At 46.3% G+C, this 19,004-nt stretch overlaps 1 pseudogene; it reads right to left on the bottom strand.

Moving 5' to 3' along the window:
• Positions 1 to 1,927: 1,927 nt before the first annotated feature.
• Positions 1,928 to 2,999, bottom strand: LOC140708622 (uncharacterized; annotated as a pseudogene).
• Positions 3,000 to 19,004: the final 16,005 nt, after the last annotated feature.

Here is a 19,004-nt window from a genome sequence, read left to right as displayed (position 1 = left end):
GTTGGGGTCTTTTGTGGTTCCATACACATGTTAGGAGTAATTTTTCTGCTTTGTGAAGAATGACATTGGAATTTCATAGTGGTTGCATTTAATCTGTAGATTGTTTGGGGTAGCATTGACACTTTTACAATACTGATTTTTGAATCCATCAAGAAAGGATGCTTCTCCATTTAATTATGCTACTAAATTTTTTCATCAATGTGCTATAGTTTTCAGTGTGCAAACCTTTCGTGTTCTTGATTAAATTTACTCCTCCGCCTTTGATATATTTATATATCTGTTTTGATTCTATTATAAATTGAATCACCTTATCAATTTATTTTTCAGGTAATAGTTTGTCAGTAGTGTATAGAAACAATAATGATATTTGTATGTTGGTTTTGTAACTATTAACTTTATTGAATTTATCAGCTTTAACCGTTTATTTTGGTGGTGTCTTTAAGATTTTCTCCATCTTAAGATTATATTTGCAGAAAACAGAAACAATCTTACCTCTTCCTTCCGTATATGGATTTGTTTTATTTCTTTGTCTTGTATAATTGTTCTGGCTAGGCAATTACACATAATGTTTTCAGCATTTGTAATTTTACATCAAATCCATTCATTGTAACACATTGATTGCTACTTTTCAACTTGTAAACCTGGACATTTATCACTACTCTTCCTCCAGTACAAGAGTCCATGACGTGGTGTGGGCCCTACTGGGCCACAGTCCAGGGCAGGCTGGGTGGAGGTTCTCTCCTGCAAAAGTCTGCGGCTCTGTGGAGGAAGAGTTCTCCAGTGCCTTAGTCCAGGGTAAGGCAGGAATGCGGCTCCTTCAGTAGCTCAGTCCAGTGTACTGCCCTGCAAGAGTCCTCCTGTACAGGAGTACACAATGCGGCCGGAGTCCTACTGTGCCTTAGTCCAGGACGCCGGGTGCTGGGTCCTCTGGTGCCATAGTCCAGGGCGCGGCAGAACAGGAGTCCTGCGGAGCAGTAGTCCAGGGCGCGCTGGGAGGTGGGCCCTCAGGTGCCACAGTCCGGAGCGCGACAGGGCGGGATTCCTGCCTTCCTATATCCAGGGTGCAGTGGGGCGGGGGTTCCCTTGTCCAGGACGTGGTGGAGTGGGAGTCCTCCGTGTAGGAGTCCTGGGGTGCTGGAGTCCAGAGCACAGTGAGGCTGGGTCCTCCCGTGCCACAGTGTAGGGCATGGCAGGACAGGGATCCTGCCCTGCCATACTCCAGTGCTTGAGTCCGCAGTAAGGCAATGGCCCTCCAGTGCTGGAGTTCACGACCTGGTGGGGTCGGGGTCATTGGGTGACTTAGAACAGGGCATACCAGGGCCGGGGTTCACAGTTCCCACAGTGAGGACCTCGGAGGAGTGTGGTTCCTGCCTTGCTGTAGTTGGGGGAACAGGGGGCAGGGGTCCTCTCTTGTCAGAGTCTCTGGCACTACTGGGTTGGGGGATTTCCTATGCGATAGCCCACGGGGCAGTGAGACTGTGTCCTCCTGTGCCTTTGTCCAGGGCGCAGCGGGGTGAGGGTCTTCGGTGGTAGAGTCCGTAGAGCGGTTGGACCAGAGTCCTCCAGTGCCGTTTTCCCGGCGCGGCGGAGTGGGGGACCTGTCCTGCGGTGGTCCAGGGCATGCGGGAGTGGTGGTCCTCCTGAGCCATAGTCCAACACGCAGCGGGGCAGGGGTCAGCTCGCCCTGCAGTCCACCACACACGAGGCCCCAGTCCTGCTGTGCCTCAGTCGAGCGCGCAGTGGTACGACTGTCCTGCTGTGCTGCAGGGCAGGACGCAGTGGGGCAGGGGTAGTCCAGAGAGCGCCGTGGCAGGGGGTCCTCCAGTGCCGGAATACAACGCATGGCGGGTCAGGGGTGTTACTGTGCCGGAGTCGGTTTGCAGGGTTCTCCCCTCCTATAGTCTAGGGGGAGACGGGACAGGGTTTTCTAGTGTAGGTGTCCAGGGTGCGGCGGGACAGGAGTCCTCCGGTGCTGGAGTCCAGGACGTAGCGGAGTGGGAGTCCCCCAGTGCCAGAGTCCAGGGCTCTGAGGGGCCGGATTTCCCATGCCAGAGTGTAGGGCGCGTTCAGGCAAGGGTCTTGGCGTGCGGTAGTCCAGGGTGCTGTGGGGCAGGGGTGGTTGGTATCTCCATGGTGGGGGTCCCTCTGTGCTGGAGCCCAGTGCTCAGCGGATCGTGGGTCCTTTCAAGCTGTAGTCCAGGGCACGGCAAGGTGTGGGTCCTCTGGTGATCTAGTACAGGGGGTGGCAGGTCCTCCTGGGTCTTGGTCTAGGGCCCGGCAGGACTGGGGTCCTGGAGTCCACGCAGTAGCCTAAGTTGCCGCAGGACCAGGTTCTCTGGAAACACAATCCAGCGCGCTGAGGGGCAGGAGTAGTTCAGGGCGAGACAGGGCCAAAGTCCTCCAGAGCCAGAGTCCAGGGTGTGGAGGGGCGGGGGTTGTGCAGTGGCACAGTCCAGGACACTGCGGGGCGGGGCAGGGCCGGGATCCTCTGGTGCCTTAGTCCAGGGTGGAGAGGTCCTTCAGCAGCATAACCTAGGCCTGTAGGGTCTGGAGGCCGAGAGATGTCCAGCAGGAAAGAGCTGCTAACTAATTCCGGTAGCGCTGCTTTTCTGCCTAACGGAGGTGTTTAAATGTTGATTTTGAAAAAATCTATGAGCAGGTTGCTCCCCCTCTCCCGAGATCTCTCACAATACTTTGTAAAACCCAATTTAGCATCATCTGTGAGGGCAGCTTTTACTGGTTCTGCAGCAATGTTCCTTACTCAGAATCTTTTGGAATATTGGAAAGCGATGCGGATTTGTGGCATGTGAAGAGAGCATGTAGACACACGCTCCGCTGTCATTCAACGTGCCCTAACACCTTCCTCTCCCCTGCAGGTTGTGATAGGAGGGTGCTCTGGGTCACTGAAGAGAGGGAGTCATAAAGGAGCAGAGGCCCTGCGTCGTGAGTGCCATCTGACCTTGAGTGTGGCCTCTTGTTCTAGCCCACGGACTCGCCATGGCCTGACTAAATGCTGGCACTGCTCATACATCCACTTGTAAAAGTTGGGTTGAACATGAGAACATAATCATTCATATTTTGTCCATTTGCATGTATTCCATAACATCCTTTCTCTGCTCTTGTCTCTAATTTACAGCCTTTTTCTTTAAAGAATGAATGCTTCTGTGTTTTATATCCACAGATTTTCTTGTTTTTCCCTTTGGAGCCCAAGGAGCAATGGCAGAATGAGGAACATGACTTTCCTTACAGACAGTTACTCATAAGGCCGCAGCACAGAAACTGCAAGAAATGTCAGTCATAAAGTGTCCCAGTACATTTTAAATTGATGGTTATTAAAATCCTTCTTTATCTCTAAGGGATCTAAAAAATTAGACAGTTCACAATTTAAACATAGTTGCCCGTAGCCTGACTCAAAAATCAGGAGAGGCTCCATATGAAGTCTCCTAGTGCTCACCTTGGTGAGGGTCTAGTTGCCTAATGGGTTGGTGTAATGACGTCATTCTAACACAAGCAAAACACAACTCCCTTAGAGTTGTTAAAAAAAATCAGAAAATAGAAAAAAAATAAGGGAGAATAAAGTACTGACAGGAGAGAAAAAAGAAGAGTTCCTTGGAGATTTGAAGGAGGTGAAATGGGCAAAAAGTAAATTTAGCAATTAGATTTTAAAGTCAGTGGATAATTAAGTCGAATAATTTATTCTTATGTCCATGTATTTTGGTTTTAAAGTTTTGATTAATACTCACGCAACACTAATTTATAACAAATTCGTTTATTTTCCCATTGTCTATTTTTACTAGTGAGTTTGTAATAAATATCCACTAGTAATTTTAGTACACCGTAACCCTTCAAAAGAAGCCCATAGAATAAACTAATTTTTAAAGAGTCATATTTTATTCAATGTCTATTTATACATGTTATTAGCAATAAACTCTTTTATCTTTAATTTTGAGAAGCTTTACAAATACAGAAAAGTAGAATGACCAGTAGTGCTTGCAGCGAGGACTCAGATCTGGAAAAATAGGTCTACTCGGTTGTTACATTGTGTTTATGTCATACATTTCACTTATGTTTATCAAATAAAAATTAGAATCTATAAAATGTTGATGAAAAGGAAAACATTCTGAGTAAAGTTTAGTCCCATGTTTCTTCCTCCAAATCTCTTTGTTCTACATTAACAGGTCAGGATAAGTATGAATGGGGAGGCTGAAAAAGGGACATCCTTGCGCATGTGGTCCCCAGAGCCATCTTCTCCAAGTGGGACTTGGGGAATATCTTTCTCCATCCAGGACATCGGGGCATCCTTTCTCCATCCAGGACCTGAGGGATGTCCTTCTCCACACTGGACTTGGGAGGTGTCTTATCCACCCAGGACTTGAAGGGGATCCGATTCCATTCAGGAGTGGGGGAAATTCTTCTTCATCTGGACATGGGGCGCATCCTTCTCCATCCAGGACTGGGGTTTGTCCTTCTCCATATAGGACTTGGGGGACATCCTGCTTCATCCAGTACTGGAGCTTATCTTTCTCCATCCAGGACTGGAGGTTGTCCTTCTCCATGTAGAACTAGGGGACATCTTTTTCCATTCAGGATTTGGGGAGCATCCTTCTCTATCCATGACTTCAGGGACATCTTTCTCTATCCAGTAACTAGGGGGCATCCTTCTCCATCCAGGACTTGGGGGGCATCCTTTTCCACTCAGGAATTGGGGGGCATCCTTCTCCATCCAGGACTTGGAGGACTGTCTTTCTCCATCTAGGACTTGGGGGACCATCTTTCTCCATCCAGGACTCAGGGGACATCATTTTCCATCTAGTAACTAGGGGGCAACCTTCTCCATCCGGGACTAGGGGGCATCTTTCTCCATCCCAGAACTGGGGGGCATCCTTCTCCATCCTGGAACTTGGGGGCATCCTTCTCCCTTCAGGACTTGGGGGACATCCTTTGTCATCCAGTAAACTAGGGGGCATCCTTTTCCATCCAGGACTGGGGGGCATCCTTCTCCATCCCAGAATTGGGGGATATCCTTCTCCATTCCGGAATTGGGGGGCATCCTTCTCCATCCAGGACTTGGGGGACATCTTTTATCATCCAGTAACTAGGGGGCATCCTTCTCTATCCATGACTGAGGGAGGCATCCTTCTCCATCGAGGACTAGGGGGAATCCTTCTCCATCCAGCATTGGGGGTCTTCCTCCTCCATCCAGGACTTAAGGGGTGTCCTTTTCTGCACTTCTTTGGATGGCAGCCTTTCCTGTGCAGTCATTCAGAAAGTCAGGCTGACACATGTTGTCCTCTTGAACTCTGGCATCTCATCTCTATTCTGGGTGAATCCCTTCATGTTTACAGTGATTTATCATTAAATCACTGTACCATTTTTTCCTTAAATATATGGGGTGTGTTTTTTGTTCTGCTTTCTGTTAGTCCTTTGGTTCCCTACTCCGGTTTTTTGTAATTTCTTTTGCAACCGAATATGGGTCCCATTTGGTAAGTATTACATATACTAGCAAATGATGTATGTTCAGCATTTGTTGTGATTTTAAAACCTTTTATAAACACATAACATCTTTGTCTATTTCCCATTTAAATTCAGAAGTATGGGTTCCAGCATCCCTCTCTAGACTTGCTCTATCCTGTTAGTTTCTTTGTATGTCCTGGAGGTGAGGCCAGCATTGGACTTGACGTTGCTTCACCTACACGGTTCTATTGTCTGTCCATGTGCAGTGTCTATCCTGTTGTTTATGATTTCTTCCTTATATTTTATTTGAACTAAAATTGATTTTGTGATAGCAGCTTGCTTTCTGTGAATATTTACTTAAATGTTTATACACTATTTATTTTATTTTTTCTTTCTTTAATTTGAAAGTGCTGCTTTATTATTGATACTTTTGTATTTTAATATATGAGGTTAATCCCTCTATGTTTGGTAGGAAACAGGGATATATTTGAACTTATTTCTATCATTTGATTTTTGAATTTTGTATTTGCAAAGTTTTATCCTCAATTCTCTTTTCCTTTCTTCAGATTTCTTTTCTTTTCTTATTTTTTTGGGGGGACAGAATTTTGCTCTTGTTGGCCAGGCTGGAGTGCAATGGGGAGATCTCGGCTCACTACAACCTCTGCCTCTCAGGTTCAAACAATTCTTCTGCCATAGCCTCTGAGCAGCTGGGATTGCAGGCATGCGCCACCACACCCGGCTAATTTTGTATTTTTAGTACAGACAGAGTTTCTCCATGTTGGTCAGGCTGGTCTCAATCTCCCGACCTCAGGTGATCCACCCCCATTGGCCTCCCAAAGTGCTAGGATTAGAGGCATGAGCCACTGTGCCCGGACTTTCAGATTTATTTTCAATCAACATTTCATTTTCCACTTCCTTCCTATGCTGGCGTGTAGGTTTTCCAGGCTATTTACCTTTATCTAGTGTCAAAAATTCTTTTGGGAACTTTTGAGTTGTCACCCAGTAGTTGTAAGTATATTGGATATTGCTGTTTATCTCCCGGTGCTCTGGTTATAATCTCCCCTATTAATACTTTGTAGTCTTATTGTTGTAGATTTTTTTCTATTAATTTCTGAGATATAAGAATTAGAATTGTCATACTGTGGATTTATGCATTTATCCTTTTAATTCAATAACTTTTGCTTCATGTATCTTGTTATTTTTCTTGGGTGCGTGCATGCTTATGATTATTAGGTGTTCTAAGCAAATGGACTCATTAGTATAAAACATCCTTCTTTATCCCTGGTGATGCTTGTCTTTCTTGTAGTCTGTCATATCTGCCATTAACACACTGGTTGCAGTTTTTGATAACAAAGATTTACATGGTGTATATTTGTCCATCTTTTCAGTTCGAATCTATTTGTATCTTTATCTCATAAGTGTATTTCTTTTTAAAAGCAGATATTGAGGTTTCCTTTTTACCTACTTTGACAGTCTCTGTTCCACCTTCCTGGTCTTCTTCTGGATTATTGTAGTTTTAGTTTGTTTGTTTGTTTATTTGTTTTATGGGTTTTCTTTCTTTCTTTCTTTTTGTATGGATTTTGCACTTTGATTTTTTTTTTTAAACTATGACTCCTCGTTTCATTTATTTATGTTTGGTGACTTCTTCAGAAATTAAAATATAAATACTTAACATATATTAAATATCATAACACTTATATAAAATACAAAAACCTTACCTTACCCTCCTCTCATCTTTTGTGCCATGTTGTTTTGGATTTTTCTTCTGCACATGTTGTAATTCCTGGAGGATGTCATTAAAATAGTAATTTCCCCTTCACATATTTACTATTTTTGGCACACTTTAATCTTTTCTGTGAACTAGAATTTCCAATTATTATCATTTTTCTTCACCCTGAACAAGTTTCTTTTGCATTTATTGTGGTTTGGGTGTGATGGCTACACAGTCTCTCAGACTTTCTTTAACTGAAAATGTACTTTTCTCCACTTCAGTTCTAAAGGCTGCTTCAGCAAGTTCATAATTCTAGGGACTCTTTCGACTTTGAACAGCATGAAGTCTCTGCTCAGCAGTGCTCTAGGCACCATCTAACACATTATCATAGCCAGTTGTGTCAAATCCGTCATCGGTCATAGAACCCTTTGACAGGTGCTTCTTGTTGCTTAAGTTCTAACATTTCATAGTCTTCAGAGACATGGAGAAGTAGAAGTGCTAGTAGCAGTACTAGCAAAACCAGGTTAAGCCCTAAAAATAATTAAGAAGCCATTGCATGCACGCACATGAACATTTAACTTCAGCTAAAACGCTTTCAAAGGTACTACTTTATCTCTATACAAGGTTATAACACAAATTAAAATTTTAAAAATATTTTCACTTTACATATGTGGAAACTGCAGCTCAAAGAATTTAAAAGACATGATTGAAACCCCATAACTAGGTAAAGATGGTCAGATCTGGAGCCCGCATGTCTGGGTCCCCCCACGCCCTGGTACAGAGCGTGTGAGGTTTCACCAGGAAGCTCTTTCAGCTCAAGGTTTAGCTCTGGGGAAGTGCAGCAGGCAGGCCCGCTTTGCACCCTTTTTCCAGCAGAAATCCAATGTTTGTTCAAGTTTCTAGTTCTTTTTGTTTTGTTTTGTTTCTTACCATCATGGCTCTGGGAGTTATTTATAAAATTTAATTTTAAAAGAGACAGTCCCCATCATTAGGGTTCCTTGGAAACTTATGCAAAAACAAAAAAATCCTGGTAGATGAGAAACTTCTGCAAAATTGTTAGTTATATATATATAATATATATAATTGTAACTAAAGAAATGTGTACCACAGTAATAATTTATTACTGTCATTTTTTTTTGCCAGATTTGAGGGCAATTTTTTAAGTTCTCCACATGTGGTTTACTGTGGACCAAACACTGGCATACTTCAGGCTGACAATCTGCTGACAACCCCTTCTTAGTTCCTTCACTTGAAAAATGTGAGGGTGCCCTGTTCATGTGCCTGGCAAGCTCGTAACCCACTCAGGAGAAGGACAGTGGCCACTCAGGTCATCAGGTGAACTTGTGACGAGGCCATCAAGAGGCTGCACCTGAGCTCCAGAAAACGAAATTCCCACTGTCTACCTATTTCCCATTTCCAACCAATGCCCCGCCCCTGCTCCAAAGCAAGTCTCCACCTCCTAGGAATGCTTGATTTTCAATATTGCTGAACAGGGGTCGTAGAAAACAAACTGAACAAAGACACAAATGAAGCCTTTAACTCAGTGAGCAAAGACACAGCACCTCCCCACCCCCACAACAGCTCCAGAGCCACACAGCTGCTGCCAGAGCCTGAGCACAGGCCTGAGCTCTGGTCCATGGATCTCACCAATGCATTTCTTCCCTCTGTGTCAAAAAATGTATCTATACATGGGATTCGTTTACTTGGGACATAAAATAATATATACCTCTAATTTCGTCCCAGAACTGTGTAAACCGGCCTGCTGTCTGCCACAATCCAGTCCTCGCCCTGCATCAGGGGCTTAGATGGGGGAAGCCGGCGGGCTGGAGGCCTGGGAGTCACAGGTGCTCGGACAGGAGAGAAAAGCACCACAGAGAGCCAGGACTTGCCTACAAGTCACATTTGTAGGGGTCTAGTGGTCTGGGCAGGCTGGGAGATGCTCTCTACAAGAAAGACAATAAATATTGCCCCACATCTCCCACCACCAAACAGAAAGTGCAGGTGGTCAGCCCCAGGGCTCACCTGCCCTTTACCAGGGTCATGAGTCAGGCCCAGACTGTGCCCTCCACGCTACCATCAAGGGGACTTCCTGCCAGACTGGGACAACTGCACCAAGCCCTGATGCCCTGGGAAGGACAGGGTTGTGTTTGACAGAAAGAGCTAAACCTGCCGGGATGAACTTGCCTTTCCCCGGGGCCATGGGATGATTTATAGAAAGTTCTACCCATCAGGACAAGACTTCACATGACACCATCAGATGAACTGATTTCATGCCACAGAAGGAGGAAGAGGGCACATGCCATAGGTCTGCTGGTCACAGCACACACATGCTCCTGAGAGCTTCAGACCCAGCAGTGTGGCTCAGGTGCCAGGTCAGGATGTGGGAGGACACCGTGTCTGGGTGAATCTCTCACCTTTGCTAGCTGCCTTGTTTCACCAGGTAGAAGATGTGGCAATGGGAGCATAGCAGCAGGAAGTCCAGTGTCCCCCAACCTTCCACATCACACCCAGGACCTCTGAGGTGCATCTATATCCTGCACATCTAGGCTCCAAAAAGCAGGAGGTCCTGGTTTCCACAGCTGTGGGGCTTCTAGCCAGGGCAGGTCCAGGTTCTCTGAAAAAACAAGCTCTGGGTGCTGCTTTGTCCTCAGGCTGCTCCTCCATGGGACCTGCGGGCAGAAAAATGAGTACCACCTGGACCGTGGTGTCAGCTGGAGCAGGACTGTGCTGCCTGGGGAAGGAGGGGCTCCACGCAAGTGCCTCTCAGTACACAGCATTTGATGACATGTGGACAAGTGCGGGAGCTCTAGACCAAGGACTCTGTGGTGAGCAAGGCTCAGGGCCCCTTAGGAGTGAGGGCCTGGGTTACACCACCAGGGGGTCACCCAGACCCTCAGCAGAAGGTGGAGGGGGTGGTGATCATTACCTATGCGACCTTGAGATGGGTGGCAGCCACAAGACAAAGGGTTCATTGAACCCACATTTTGTAACTAGCACCCAGGAAAAAGCCCAGAATTTAATAAAGACAAGGCCCCTGTCAGTGCAGTGCTGGCTGGGGCGCACCCCCTGGTGCACACCCAATCCTCCCCCAGGGCCTTGGCTGTGAGCTTTGATTGTAGACACACTTATGCCATGGCCCCTTCAGACTGCTCCTTTCACCTCTGAAAAACCAGACAGGATGCTTCTGTTCCTGGAAACGTGAATGCCCTTCATGTGCTTTTTACTTTGGCTATAAACTCTTCTGCAACCGAAATATATACAGAGGCCTTGTGTGTTCCCAAGGTTTCCAGGCATCTCTGAGAGTTTGCTTCTCAGTTCCCAGAAGGAGTGACAGCTCCAAAGCATGTGCTGCTGGTTTCTCATCTCCGTGTATTTTTGTTCCCTGTGGACAGCATGTTTCTAACCTCCTGGCACATGCTTGGCTCAGATCTTTGAAAAAGCCAAGGGTGGGAGGCAGAATGATGTGGAATGGGCAGAAACTATGAGTAAAGGCTGGCCTCACCCTAGGAGGAGATAGAATGCATTAGCCCAGTGAGAGTGCCAGGGAACCCACACAGCAGCCTAGGGAAGGTCAGGGAATGGAGCTGGGGTTTCAGTTGTCACCATCCCAGAGTTAGACTCAGCCAGGTGAACAGATGATTCTCCTCCACAGAACCCTTGGGCTGGCACAAAACATGCGATTCACACAGAGAAAGACCAGTCATATCCACCCCCTGTGGCCTCCACATACCTGAGCCCGTACCTGATATATCGCAGAACAAGACTCCACAGCCATGCATCTGTTCTCTCCAGGGCATTTTATGATGAGAAAGGGATTTACTTAACATGATGAAAATAGAAGAGGAAATAACCTTGATAAGGACATAGTTCCACACCCGCCATCCAAGACCTAGGAATAGTGCTCAGCCAGGGCCCAGCACTTCTAGGGCTCTGGGAAGCTGCAGTGGAGTTGGGGTTGGAACAAGGAAGAGCGGCCATTTGCAGGCAGTGTGGGCACCAGGCCCGGTGCAGGGGAAAAGCCCAGTGGCAGGATGAGAGGACAGCAGAAACCTGGCAGGGGCTATGCACGCCCTCACCGTGGGAAGGGGATACACTCCCAGGTGGAGCCACTGTTTAAATTGAAATCACTCAAGTCCATCACCGGAAAACACAAAGAGGATTGTCTTGCCAGAGATTAGTGACCTGGGACTTAAACAAAATGCCAGTTCACAAATGGACGGATTCTTAGTTCCACAGACCTCGTGTCTACAGTTGCAGTAAACAAGACTGAACTCAGCCACGCTCACCTGCAGACACTGAGATGCTTGCCAGGAGGCTGTGGAGTGGAATACAAGACACGAATGCTGACAAGGATGGGAAGAGCCTCCCCTTCCTGGCTGGGGGGAGGGGGAGACTTGGCCAATTCAAAAATAGATAACAGAAGGTCTCAGAGCTCCAGAGGCAAGAGCTACTTGGGCATTCAGAGATACTTGGATGATGGCATTGTCTTCAGTAGAACCCTGAAAAAGCACCAGGGACTCCCAGGCAACTTAGCTTAAATCTCTCTTGAGTAGAGCTACTCTTTGAGATCTCCATCAAGTGGGTGAGCCTTCATCACCATGACAGCACATAATAAAGTCGGCCTTGTTAGCAGCAGGGACAGGCCTGATCCTGAGGCAGGAATCTTGTAAACCCATATAATTTAATTTTGTGTAAGCTCAAGCTCATCACTGAGATCATCCTCTGTATGATGATCCATGAGGCCACCATGAACAGCATGGATGGACCCAGGCCACGGATGGGCCCTCTTCATCCTGGACGAGGAGCCCACAGTCGCCATTGTCCCTCAGTCAGAATAAAATCAAGACAAAAGCAATCAGAAGACCCATACACCATGAGGCTGAGCCTTTTTTCAAAGATGTCAGAATAGGAAAATAATAAAATGGAAAAAAACCAGAATTCCATCCCCTGAGTTGCTTCAGAGGCCTCCCCAACTCCAGGCCACCAGGTGCAGGGGGCCTGCCGAGGAACTCTCCCTGGGTAGAAACTTCTCTGGTTTTTGCCTTCCACCCAATGTTGGCAACTTCAATTTCATCTTTTTCGACATCATAGCTAACGTTAAAAGGATGCAGGTCAAAAAAGAGTGATGTGCTGCAGCCCTGACAATGCTCCCAGTGAGAATTTGTGCAAAACTCTTCCCTTGACCTGCAAAACCAGGTCCAGGCGGGGTCTTGGGGCTGTGATGACTGCATCTCTGCCTCCTCCTCTCTGCAGTGTGGTCACTTCACAGGCAGAGCATTCGCACCTCTCTAGCTTCTCACCAGCCCAGGATGCAGGGAAGAAGTAGCTTATCAGCACAGTCTTCGAATATTTTGCTTTTCCAGCTGGGCTCCTATGAACAATGTGTCCAGCTGTAGGTAAACAATGTGTGCAGATAATGTGAGAGTGACAGCACCGTGTCAGGATCATGCAAGAAGCTGGCCAGAGGCACAAGTAGCAGATGGGATGCTGATGGGGGTGACCGAAATCCAGTGTGGGGCAGCTGTGTGCCGTGATCAATCTGCAGGAGTAGGGAAAACAATAACCCTGGGCCTCGCTAACATTTGCATGGGAGAACATTGACCCAAGTCCCCAGGAGAACGTGGAAGAGAACCGCAGGTCATTGTCAAAGGCAAAAGTAACTGCAGAGTTTTCTTTCTGGTTCTAAGCAGATGGGAGGGGTGTAGCCTGCAGAACCAAGGGTGTGGGGGTCCTAGAATGTTGTTGGTGGTTGTTCAGTAAAGGGCTTCACTTCTCAACCTGCAGAACTTTCTGTCTATGAGTGTGGGTTACATCTACACATACACACGAGATCATATACTCTCACTCAGCCACCCACATCTAAACATGGGAGTATTAGGAAAACTAGGAAAGCAACATCCTACTAGATAACATTGCTTGCAGTGAAACCATTTAAACCCCTGAGCCTCGGTGTCACCAATTAACACTGCGTGTAAGGAGAATACCTGCCTCGTGGGGGTTTGTAAAGACAGAATGTAAAAATAAAATGTAGAGTGCTTGGTAAACTAAAGTTCTAAATAAATATTGGTTATTACTATTATTATGTCAGAAGTACTAGTCATAAGACTGAAATACTTCAGTTTAATAAGAACTCAGTGGAAAGAAGTTGGATAAATTTGTGAGTTTGAAACTGCAATAGAAATTTAAAAATGCAAATTAATTTATTAATGTATTCATGTTCATTAACTTATTTATATTCAAATGAATTAAATATTTAGTGCATGCTCAGAGCTGGGAACACACCACCATCAGGGCTGCACAAACTCTGTCCTCAAAGCGATTGTTTCCAGATGACCTCAGAGGAAAATGAGAAGGAAACACCGGCAATTTCCTTCAGTGGATACCTTAGCTGACTGCATAGCTCATGTTAAGTCAGTCTTCATGAGGAACTCAGAATGTTTGGGGCTTCGGTATTAAAACTACAGATCTCTATGGCAAGCCTTCAGAGCTCCTTCGATTAAACATCAGCCGCTGCAGTAGCGTTCCCTGAGAAACCCGCACACATTCTGAATAGTTGCATGAGTTTCCTTTCCTTTTGGGCCACTATATGTGGAAAAACACTTTCACCCATGACCCTAACTGTCCCAAACTGCAGAAGAGGCAGATTGTAGCCAGCTAGTCCCTGTCAAAGGCCTGTTGCCCTCTTCTGGGTCAGCCTTGTCTACCCAGCCTGAGGTGCTCTCTGAGACAGCCTAGCCACCACGCCACACGCCCCTCAGCCTGACCAGAGCATCAGCATGCTGTGCATGGCCGTTAGCTGGGGTGACTCAGAATTGTGTGCTGTGGAGCAGGGCTCCGAGTGAAGCATGTGGCCACTCAGGCCGTGGAAATGATTCAAGCTCTTACTCCTCTGTCAGCTCAGTGCCTGCACAGTGTAAAGGAAGCACATCTACTGATTTCTTGGCCAAAAGAGCAAGTTGATACATTTTTTAAAGCTTTCACATTTTGTCTGAAAGCAACAGTGGGCCTTGTTCAACTAGAATCTCATTTCTCCAGCCTAATTTTGCTGGAAAGACCCCCAACCCAGGCAAGCCCCTGGAGGAGAGAGAGCAGCTAGGATGCTGGCACCAGGTGGCTTTCTTTCCCAGCCTTCAATATACTCAGTTACAAAATAACCACAGCAGAGGTTTGATAAGATTATCTCCAGGCCTTTTTCAGGTCTAAATGCTATCATATTTTCTACCAGAATACAGTATTTGAATCAACTCTTAGGGGCCCCAGCCTTCAGCAGACACTCTGGTGAATACAGCCATTTTTCTAGACTCAAAAGCATGGTTTGCAAACTGGTTTGTTCTTTGCAGGAGAAAACCACACGCGTGACCATTGAGGCCCTTGGTTAGCAGAGTTGAGGGGATTTTGTCTGGCTCTCACCTTGAGGTCATCGTCAGCATCCTGAAGTCACTTGCCGGCCTCTGTGCAGATGTCCCCTAGAGGGGCTTCAGTCTCTTGAAGTGAAACAGTGAACACAGGACCTGCCTGGACTTCCTGCCTCACAGCACAGCACCACAGCCTGGCCTGCCCTCTGCCTGATACTTGGTTGGGAACTTTACTCCATGAAAGCATCCAAATAAAAATATACAGACTCCCCACCTATCCCGTCTGCTGTCAGGTTCTAATTCCTCCACAGACATCCCATCACGGAGCTTTCCATCGTGACGGGGGACTCCTGCACTGGACTCCATCCCTCCCCTACTGGAAAAGCACAGGTGCTGTGGCATGAGTTCAACCGACTGAAATTCCCTGATCTTCAGAGTAATAATTCTAAAACAGGGCCACAAATACCCCTGTCAGTGTACTTGGAAGAACCTCTCATTACTTGAGGCCCCAGAAATGCAGACACCCCTCCCGTTTTCCAGTGTGCTGTCAACTCCAGCATCAGAGCTCTTCCTGCCGTGGGCACTGGTAATTGACTTACTGGAGAAAGTCAAGCTTTTAAGTCCCAGGAATACAGGGTTCCTATTTCTTTAGACTGTGTTTATTTTTACACTATTGCTGGTAGAGTCAGTGTGTACTGAGTGAAGATGAAGCAAAAGTGTCAAAGAGTGATTGCCAAGAAGATGGAAAATGATCTGCAGTTTCTACTTCCTTACCCAGCAGGCGATGTCTCTCCTGTGGCATCAGACAGCGGAGACAGTGGCGCTCAGTGTGGGGCCTCCTGGCTGAAGGAGGGGACAACACGGTGTTCCGTCTCCCTAGATGCTGTATGCACCTCACCTGGCTGGTGATTTACTTGAGAGAAACCCATGTGTGGAGTAGGGAATGCTGCCTTGGCATCTACCCAGGTCCTGCTCTGGACTCTGCCTCTTACCAAGGGTGACCTGTGGGCTTAACTCACCTGGTGGCAGTGAGAACCCAGTCCCCACAGATCCAGGCACTTCACAGTTCACAAGGTGAATGCTCAAGATGATAGAATCTTCCATTGGCTCATCTGAGCACAGCACTCCCACAGCATCAGCTCCATTCACAGCCAGCTGCTCTGCTGAGCGCTGCTGTTTTCCAGGAATTGTGAATGCCCGGAGTCTCCACAGGTTGTCAGCTTGAGTCCGGAGAAGGTATATGTATGTGGAGAATAATAAATAGTGAATTTTGTGAAAGTTAAAATGAAAGAAAATGAAATGGAAAAAAAACTTGAATATAAAAAGGTCTTTACACACCATTTTTGCTTTGTTTTTTGCTTTCGGTCCTTTTCAGTTGGTCACAAGGTCTAGCGCAGGTATTAACATATGATGTCAGTCTTCAGGCTCAGTGAATTCCTCTGTCTCACCTTGCAGGGGATATAGGAACTTGCAGGTGGCAGAATCCTAAGAGCCTGAGGGATCATGGTGCTTTCCATGCAGTGATTCTGTGACTACAGGCACCTGCCTCTCAGAGGAGGAATTTTCAAATCTGTCACAGCTACACTTGCAAGGGTGTCCTTTGTCACTTTTTCTGATGGAGAACTCGGTTGTTGTGAAACATAAAGTTTCTGATATTTTGATCCTCACACTTCCCACACTAAACAGTGGCACTGCATTCTGTCCCCCAACTTTGAAAGGGGAAGCAAGAAGTTAGGTCCTGTCTGAATCTCCAGGTGCTCCCTGAGGAATGTCCAGAGGCTGCTCTGGCTTGGGACAAGCAGTGTCTCACAAGACCAAAGTGCCTGGTGGCACAATCCTGTCAGCCACAGAGGCCGGTGCCAGGGCCATCACCCCAGACAACATGACCAGTCCCAGACTGCTGTCCCAGACAGCACACTGCCCATCAGTCCAGGGAACCCTCTATTTACCATTACATAGTGTCGAGGGACTTCATAGAAAATGGTCTTGTGGATGTTGTGAGCTTCTTACGGTTCTCTAATAATAACCCCATGAGATGCAGGCCCTGAGCACAGGGGGAGCTCAGTGTGCGTTCCTGTTGTAAGGGCAGGATGAACGGTCCAATCAGAGGCCTGTGGCATTGGGCATGTGGGCATGTGGATCTGGTCAGCATCTTCTGCCTGCAGCTCTTTCTTCTCCAGCAGTGCACGGCATCTGCGTTAGTCAGGGTTAGCCAGAGAAACAAAACCAAAAGGATGTGAGTGTAGATGCAGAGGGAAATTTATTATAAGGAGTGGACTTGTGATTGGCAATGCCCCAGATCTGCAGGATGAGGGGGCAGCTGGAGGCCCAGGAAAGCCCTGTGTGGTTCTGTTCCAAGGGCTCACGGGCAGGAGGAATTCTCTCTGTTTGGGGAAGGGCAGGCCTCTTGTTCCCTGTGGGCTTCAGCCTGATGGGGTGAGGCCCCCATGCTGGGAAGGGCAAACTGCTTTACTCCCTCTGCTGATTTAAACATTAACCTCCTCCAGAAATACCATTGAGGGTAAAGCCTGACCACATCGGGCTCCCCGTGACCAAGTCAAGCTGACGTATGACTGAAGGTCACAGCGTCTGAGAACTTTCTCTTCCTCCTTACATCAAAACCCCCATGTGTGTTTACAGCAAAACAAATTCAGAACCGAGGCTCTCCTGGGTGCCCCTGTCCAGACACTCTGAATGAAAGTCCGAATTCCAAATGGGGCACCTGCCTGCTTCCCAGGCCTCTTCTTCCAGGGATTGGGGTTGGGACGTGGGTCTGGGTGCATCCACTTCGGAAGTCCACACTGGGACGCTCAAGGTGGAGCCATAGCACTGGGCCAGGGCTATGGGTTCCTAGGGGCTGGTTTTCCAGGAAATAAGAAAGAAGCCACTTGCATAAGAGACAGAGTTGAAGCCCTGACCCTGAAGTGCTGGGGCAGTGGATCCGTTCCTGTCTCTGCTGAAACTAACCAGGGTTCTGCTATTCACAATAAAATATTCCCAGCTAAAACAAAATGTGCCCTATGGTGACCCTGCAAGAAGTGTCTTTGTGAAGTCAGTACTACCAGGTTACTGAAGTTCTATATCTAAACTGCTGAACCCAGACAGTGACCTGGATGACTGTTAGACCTGGAGGCTGGCTCTGATACAGGCCTGAGGCTGCCTAAAATCACTGCAGGAGTGGAAAAGGCCAATTGAGTGTTCATTTGACTTTTCTGCAACTGCACAAATTATGCCAGGCCTCTTTACATTCTAAGCCAACAGGTGGGATTCAAGAGCCATTCTCCATTGCTTTTTTTTTTTTTTTTTTTTTTTTTTTTTTTTTTAAACTTCGTCGAAGATTAGATATTGGTGAGTATGTGGCTTTATTTCTGTGTTCTCCATTCTGGTCCATTGGACTCTGTGTCTGTTTTTACACCAGTAGCTGTTGTGTTGGTTACTACAGTAACCTCGCAGTGTAGTTTGAAGTTGGGTAATGTGATGACCCCGGCTTGACTCTTTTTACTTAGGTTTGCTTTGGCTCTTTGGGCTCTTTTTTGGTTCCATACACATTTTAGAACAGTGCTTTCTAATTCTGTGAAAAATAGCATGGGTAGTTTGGTAGGATAGGGTTTGTAGATTGCATTGGGCAGTATGACTATTTTAATAATTTTGATTCTTCCAATCCATGGCCATGGAATTTTTTTTTTTTTTCATTTGTTTGCCATCTGTGATTTCTTTCAGCAGTGTTTTGTAGTTCTCCTTGTAGAGATCTTTCACCTCCTTGGTCACATATATTCCTAGGGATTTATTCTTTCTGTGGCTATTGCTAATGAGATTGAATTCCTGATTGGGCTTTTAGCTCTAACATTATTGATGTATAGAAATGCTACTGATTTTCATACATTGATTTCTATTTTGAAATGTTAACGAAGTTATTACTTCTAGAAGCCCTTTGGTGGAGTCTTTAGGGGTTTAGGTATAGAATTATATCATCAGTAAAGAGAAATAGTTTGACTTTCTCTTTTTTGATCTGGATGTCTTTTATTTCTTTCTCTTGCCTGATTGCCCTGGCTAGAACTTCCAGTACTACATCCAACAGGAGTGGTGAGAATGGGAATCATGTTTTCTTCTAGTTCTCAAGGGGACTGCTTCCAGCTTTTGCCCATTCAGTATAATGTCGACTGTGTGTTTGTCATAGATAGCTCTTATTATTGTGAGGTATGTTCCTTTGATGCCTACTTCATTGAGGGTTTTTTTCTCTTTAACACCAAGGGATGTTTAATTCTATCAAAAGCTTTCTTTTCTGCATCTATTGAGTTTTGTTTTTAATTATGTTTACGTGGTAAATCACATTTTTTGATTTGCATATGTTGAAACAACCTTGATTCCGGAAATCTAGAGGGTGACGATGAACTTTTGGTTGCGCTGCTAGATTAAGTTTGCTAGTATTTGGTCGAGAATTTTAGGTATATATTTATCAGGGATATTGGCCTGTAGGTTTTTTT

This window comes from Chlorocebus sabaeus, chromosome 2 (assembly GCF_047675955.1).
Source record: "Chlorocebus sabaeus isolate Y175 chromosome 2, mChlSab1.0.hap1, whole genome shotgun sequence".
In the NCBI taxonomy this organism is placed as follows: Eukaryota; Metazoa; Chordata; class Mammalia; order Primates; family Cercopithecidae; genus Chlorocebus; species Chlorocebus sabaeus.
The sequence above is the reverse complement of the archived record's forward strand: the minus strand, read 5'-3'. Positions and strand labels throughout refer to the sequence as shown.